We start from the raw sequence: 5,000 nt of genomic DNA on the forward strand, positions 1-5,000 counted from the left end.
TTTCCATTTAGCTGATGTGCTCACATCCTATTTGGGAACACTGAACTATATGCGTGCTCAGGCCAAGGCCATCAAAGGATGCTTTTGAGGCCCTAGAGTCATTGTTCCAATTAGATTGGGTAGATAGAGATGCTATCACTTTGGATAGGTTCCGCCTAATATTTTGGAATACCTTTTTTTATATCTTATTGCTGGTACCTTTTGAGAGAAGGGTTGCATATTCTTTCAGCTATAAGACGGATGAGTCCCTACTGTCTTTTGCAACAAGCTTTCAAGAAAACTAAAGGCCTTATGGTTCTTTGTGTATTAGCAATACGTAACAACATACGAATGTTCCTAGTTCTCCTCCTCCACCTCCTCAGTCATTAGTATCTACACAAAGCACTCCTTTGTTTACATCACCTATACTTACATGTGTCTATTGTAACAAGTCAGGTCACACAGGTGCTGTTTGCTTTTGCCGTAAGCGTCACAAGCACATACCAAAGCAGACCTCTGTACGTAGAAACTTCTCTGATACCTCTTCTAACATGGAACATAACCTCTCTAGAGTAACGCTTCAGGGTAAGCTTAACTACTGTCGTGTCCATGATTAATGTAAGCATTCAACTGAACAATGTTAAAAGACTCTAAAACTTAAAGCAGAAACCTCTTCGACTCCTAGGCAAATTCAGCCCAATTTCACCAGCGCACGTATAAAAAACCAAGGGATTCACCAGTAATAACCGGCTACTGAGTCTATTCAATTACTTTCATTCCAGTTTTATACAGAGAAAACACCTATCTCCATAACAGCTGATACTAGAGCAGAATGTAATCTTATAGGTAAAAGGGTATATTATGGTCTTAAGCATTTATACAATACACCTTTAACTCCTTTTTGTAAAATATTGCATCATGTACAAGGTTCTACCTTACTTTTCTACGGTCTATTTGTATTTTCTTAAGATTTTCTTTCCATGCAACCGTTTTCCATGTTAATTTTGTTGTAGTTTCTGGAGTTGCGCTTATGTGTGATTATCTCTTGGGCATTGACGTTCTTGCAATTAATGGCATAGATATATCTCCTAGTCGCAGTGTAGTGACTTTTCACAAATTCGTTATCTCTGCATCGGATAAGCCAGTTTCCATATGTAGCTCACTTTTTGTGCATGGTCAGACCATACAGTTGTCTTCAAAGAGTTATAATCACTTAAGCTCTCCTATTCTTACTTGTGTTGCTGTTGTTGTAGGCGAGCATTATAATGCGCTTTCAAGTGTAATTCGAGTCCCGGTAAGCATTTCAGGTGCTCCAATTGGTTCTAACGTCTTATCTCAGCCTGACTCTATTCGTGTTCGTCGTCTAGCATTAGAAAGAATTCTCTCTACTGTTCGTAAGGATCATGTTACCATAGCTATGGTAACCAACGTTACTGGTGCTCCCATCACACTTTCTTCTGGCAGTCATTTAGGTTCCTTTGAAGTTGTTGTACTCCTGTCCCAATTTTCTCTACAGGATAATGTTCTCATTCGTAATGTGAAAGTTTTTCAGCAGGATGTAGCACAGTTAGTGATCCCTGTGTGTCTAGTTCCTGTTGCTCTGTCTCTTGCTCATGATACCCCTCAAGCTGGTCACCCAGGTGGTGACAAAACTCTGGCTATGGCTCACAAGAGACATTATCGGCCTAGACTGGACATTACCCCTCATGTAGCCCAATGTACTTCTTGTACCTAGAACAAAGGTTCTACGTACACTGCTCCTATCCCACTGTACCGTACTTCTCGCCCTTTTCAGACTATAGCTATAGACCTTTTGCAATTTCCCCGTAGTTCTCAAGGTTCAGTGTGTGTACTTGTGTGTGTGGACCACTTTAGTCCCTTTGTGATATTGACTCCCTCACGTAGCAAGTCTGCTCCAGTAGTTCCCCATGCTTTAGTTTCTCATATTTTTTGTCAATACACTACTCCTTTAGCGCTTTTCAGTGACAATGGGACTGAATTTAGGAATTAGGTTTTAGCATACATTTGCAAAAGTTAGGGCATCATTGAAACTTTCGTGACTGCTGATCATAATGGTCTAGTAGCGTGGATAAATAGAAATATTTTGGACATTATCATGCACGTTGCTAATAGACTCCATAAATCTTGGGAAGATTGGCTTCATTATGTCAGTGCTTGCATTAATAGCATTAATACGTCATCTATGGAGTTGATAAAAGGCTTCCATACGATATGTTAGCCAGTCCTATTCGTCCCCTCTACAATTTTTATTATTATAGTCAATTCCAACGTCACACATTGCATAGGATATATGATTTTGTGAGAGAAAAACTTGATGACCCCAAGTCCAAAATGTTAAAACACCTGCATAGCAAGGCTACGCCTGTTAATATAAATATTGTTGATTATGTATATAAAAGCATGCCTGACCGCCATTCTAAACTAAATTTTAGATTTACAGGTCCATTTCTGGTGACTGAAAATTTGCATCCCAGTAAGTTCAAGGTCTTTGATCCTTCCCAGGGACTGAGTGAAGTATTGCAGGTTGATAGGCTTAAGGTAACGAGAGTGCCCACCCCTGCACTCACCCGGCATACCCCACACCATTGTCATCTCCCTTCAATATGTCTGTATGTGAGCATTGCTTATGATGTTATCCATGGTGTCTTGAATTGTATTTTGTAATGTTTGGCTATTAAATGTAATGTCTTGAATTGTATTTTGTAAGGTTTAGCTATCAAGTGTGATGTCTTGAATTGTATTTTGTAATGTTTAGCTATAAGGTGTAATGTCCGATTTATATTTTGTAATGTTTGGTTATGTGTAATGTTCCGGACGTCAGGCATTTGTTATATTTAGTCTAACTGCCGCCGGTGTTTATATATATATATATATATATATATATATATATATATATATATATATATATATATATTATATATATATATATATATATATAAATATGTATATATACATGTATATATATACATATATATGTATATATATATATACATATGTATATACATATATACATATACTGTATATATATATATATATATATATATATATATAAGCATGTATGTATTATTTTGTATATGTGTATAGGTGTGTAATACATTCTTTCTTGTATAGGGTGCGTTCATGTAGTTTTCCCCCCACACTTTCATATGTATAATATAGTGTGTGTGGAATAGGTCATCCTTCTTTTAAGTTTTGTTTTGCCTCGGTCATTCATTCCCCCCCACCCCCCGGTTTGGTCGGTGGGGCCACCGAGTGGTGGTGGCCGAGCAATATGATAGGTTGCGTATATTTTTCACATATATTGCATTATCAATCACTGGGTGTATTGTTAACCATTAACTGTATTGTTATTCAATATTGAGTGTATTGTTGATTTATTGTTTTAACCATTAACTGTATTGTTATTCAATATTGAGTGTATTGTTGATTTATTGTTTTGTAATTAAACTGGATGTACAATGTATGCGGGAACCAAGTATTAAGCCCACGCGCGCCTCTATGAGTTTGCCGCCAAATCGTTGTTGCTAACGGAGCGTGGCATCAAAGTGTAAGCACGCTTTTGTAATTTTTGGTGTATGCCGAGATAGGTGACTCAATATACAATTCCTAATGTCAAGGTCCTTTTCATTTCCACCCATAACAGGGGATAGAGAATGTAGAGGAGAGGGAGAGAATAAATAAAGACGGGGAGGAGAGGATAGGAAGGAAGATAAGTTATGAATAGGTGAGAGATAGAGCAAAGGAGACATATGGAGAAGAGAGGACAACAGATGGATAATAGGGAAAGGATGGTGGGAAAAATTCCAGGAGGAGATGGAGATAAGGACAGGATGGATAAGAAGAATTGAGAAATGGAAGGTAGAGGGGAATTGGGAGGAGGGGAGAGGAGAGTCGGAGAAGAATAGAGGAAAAATATAGATAACGAGAAGGAAGATGAAGATGTGGAGAAGAGAGATGGTAAAGAGGAGTGAGGCGTCTAAGTAGAGGAGAAGAAATGGGAAATGGAAAATGGAGAGAGGAGGTGAAAAAGAGGAGAGATGACATGAAGACGGGGAAAGGAGACATGGAGAAGAAGAAGAAGCAAGGGATGGACAAGAGGAGAGGAGGATGGGGAAGAAGAGAAAGGTGGTTCGAGACTGAACAAAGGTGATGGGGGTGGTCCGGGGTGATGGGACAGTGAGGGCAGATTCAGGGTATAAGAGGGATGATGGGGGTGGTGAGGAATAATAGGATGGTGAGGGGGAGATGGCGAGAGGAAATGAAAGATGGGAAGAAAAGGAGGGACGATGGAGAGATGAGGAGATGGTAAGGTAGATAGATATGGAGAGAGGGAGAGGGGAAGGGAAATTAGAAAAACAGGAGGGGAAACTAGGAGAGGTGAGGAGAGAAGGTGAAAAGGAAAGGGAGATGGGGAGAATGGAGGGAAGATGGGAAGGTAAGATAGGTAGAGAGGAGAGGGATGGAAAGAGGAGAACTTAAAAGATGAAAGATGGGGAGAGGAGAGGGAAGGTGGAGAGGTAAAACGTTAAATGATGAGATGAGAGGGTAAATGGGAAAGGAAAGAGGAGAGAGGAAAGTAGGGAGGGGAAGAGGAGAGTGTGGAGAGGGTGGATGCTCCACATTTTGCAAGGCGTGCAGATTTACAATCATGCACGACTTTCGTTGCTTCTTCAGGGTTTTGCTTTGTTGAGCTTCACATCGTGCCTGGCATGTCTATTGCTTTACTTCTCATAAGATTTTTTCAGTCCCACTGACAAGCTGCTTATGGAAAGGGTTTAACATTTAACCCTTTCCATAAAGGGCGATACTTACGTTCTTTATTCTGGTGTCTGCCTGGCGTTTCCGTTCATAAAAAAACGACTGCAAGGGTAACACAAGCATGAATAGAATCGCCTAGTGGCAATATTAAGGCAGGGCCTTTATACTGCAACCTTTCGCAAGCCCTGGTGAGCGGCTCTACCAACAGAGAGCAGAATCTTAATAGCATAAATTGTCATACT

The sequence above is a fragment of the Oratosquilla oratoria genome, chromosome 28, assembly GCF_046742065.1.
Source record: "Oratosquilla oratoria isolate Oo_2021 chromosome 28, ASM4674206v1, whole genome shotgun sequence".
Classification (NCBI taxonomy): Eukaryota; Metazoa; Arthropoda; class Malacostraca; order Stomatopoda; family Squillidae; genus Oratosquilla; species Oratosquilla oratoria.